A 2,669-nucleotide genomic window follows, 5' to 3' on the forward strand; every position below is an offset into this window, starting at 1 on the left:
CATGGGACCGTCTCTCCGTGCTTCATCACCGCTTTCCTCTTACTCCGGCTTGTGGAAAAATCGCATCTGAAGGAGGGGAGAATGTCACGACGGCTTCCTCGACGGTGACTACATCAGGTCGACGCAGGAGCACAGAAGCAAAAGGGAAGAGTAGGGCAGAGGACTAAAAAACAAGAACTCGGGCCTGGATGCCCACAATGCCGTGCCCGACGTCCCTCTAGGCCAAATGAGAGGGCGCACGAAGTATTTAGTGACACCGAGCGAGGACATGGGTGTGAAGAAACTAGATGGCTCTATATCTGTCTCTTCTCCTTTCGTTCTTCTCCCTCGATAACTCCAACTGTTATCTGAAAAACCCTGTACCGAACTCTACGAACTCGCTATGACATCGATCGAAACATTGTCGTGATCGAGAGGACTGTAACAATCTGCAGCAGCACTGGTGAACAATCTGCAGTACGTGTTTGTTTCCATCAGTCAGCTTAGCTTAGCTCAGCTAGCTTTCTCGCTTATCCTGATCACCACACGCGACGCAGCTCGATCCGGAACCAGTCAGAAGGCACAGCTGTATCAGCTGGTAAACAACACAAACATCGAGGTCGCCGCGCGCGCTGCCATGTCAACTACTGTCACCAGTTGAGTGCTTTGTTGATCTCTAGTCTAAACAACGTGCGACCGATGAGGCAGGTTTCATCTATCCATTCTCCATGCTCCGTTTACTTAATTTGCTCGTTTGTGTTCGGAAACGTAGAAGAGGATGAGGTTTACTTATAGCTGATCTTTCTTTTGTATAAATTGAAAAAGATCAGAAGAGATGACGACCATAACGATAGGCTAGGATAGTGTGGTGCGTATATAATATGTTTAAATGTAGTTATCATGTACTGATATCTTATTATGTGTAATGAAAATATATTGAACCTGATAAAGTGGGGAGAAACGGATGCAAATTTTTTTTATATCAGTAGAGTAAAAAATATCAAAATCAGAGTCTTATGTCCATTTTACTGAATGCACTCTAGGCCACCTATCAAATTATGATTGTTTGCATGAGATATTCAGAAATTTATAAAATATTTGTACAACTTTGGATGAAGAAAAAGTTTATATGTAAATCAACAATTCACTGAATTCATTAACAAACAATTCACTAATCAACAATTCAACAAAACCAATCATAAGTGACGGGTTATAACTATGACCTGTCACTTATGATAACTCATAGGTCATAGCTATGACCCGTCACTTATGACCTTCGGCGAAAACGGTTAAACGATAAAATATCCAGCTTCTTTTAGAACGCACGCGAGAGTGAGATAGTAAGTGTGTTACATGCGAGAGGGGAGGTCGTGGGTTTGATTCTCATGGAACGTAGAGTATAAAAACGGTGTGAAAAATACCAAGTGAGACATGGCGAGTGGCGATAGCTCCTACGTTGAGATGGCTCGAGTGAAAAATATTTTTTGACCTTTTCTTTTAAAAAACGAGAAAAACGTTCATCAGTCATTAGTGAAAAACTATAACTAATGTCATCTACCTCTACATGACGATACACCTTGTCCTGTACTCATTTCTCCAATACGTAGATGGCAGTCCAATCTTGGTCAGACATATATGAACTCAACTCACACTACTGCAGAACAGGTGATCAGTGCCGGTTCAAAAACGTGATCAGAGTCGGTTTACGAACCGGCACTGATTAATCAGCACTGATAATCAGTGACTATCAGTGCTGGGTATCGAACCGGCACTGAAAATCACTATCAGTGCCGGTTAGTATTACCAACCGACACTGATATGGGTGCTATCAATGCTGGTTATTTGTTACCAACCAACACTGTAGGTGTTTCCCGCCTTTTTTTTAAACGTGGCGGTTGCCGCCAGTACCGTGCCATTTTCAAATTTTGGACATTGCCGGCAATAGACACGCATACATATCAAGTTTCATCACAGCATATATACACAAGCACATATAAATTTTATTTATAAAACATCAAGTCTCGTCATAATATATATATATATATATATATATATAGACACACACACACACACACCGCATACTTATCAAGTTTCATTACAATATCTTATGGAGTTTAAGATTTCTTGTGAACTGATGGGTCTGAACTCTGACCTTTCTTATGGGTTGAAGGTAATGAGAAAGACGATCCAATTTCATGGAACTCACCGGTTGGATTGATGATTTCGTCATTGATGAACCTGACAAGTTGTTCTTGAAGTGCATTGATTTCATGAGGCATGAGGTGTTCTTTGGATAGCTCGAGGATCTGCAATTTTAAGAATTGAGGAAATCAATACATATGATTTTGGCGTATCGAACCTAAAAATTAGTCATCAATATGTATACCACCTACCTCAGGATCTTCTGGCAGGATCGAATCCTCTGTGTTGAAGCTGTGCATGAATTCCATTACATAAAAACCACATAAATTATTACTCGGACCCTGCTTCCTACAAGGAAAGCCATGTCGAACTGTCCATTCTTTCGTGTATGGCCTGTATCTAACGCTCTTCTTGGTGTATTGCAGGTACACTCTATATGTGTGTGATTATTACTGTAAGTAGACTTAGATTCAATCAAATCAAATATTACAAGAGCAGTAACAAAATGGTCGGTTTTTACCTTTGTAGCAAGTCAATGACGGGTTGGT

This window comes from Phragmites australis, chromosome 24 (genome assembly GCF_958298935.1).
Source record: "Phragmites australis chromosome 24, lpPhrAust1.1, whole genome shotgun sequence".
NCBI classification, from domain to species: domain Eukaryota; kingdom Viridiplantae; phylum Streptophyta; class Magnoliopsida; order Poales; family Poaceae; genus Phragmites; species Phragmites australis.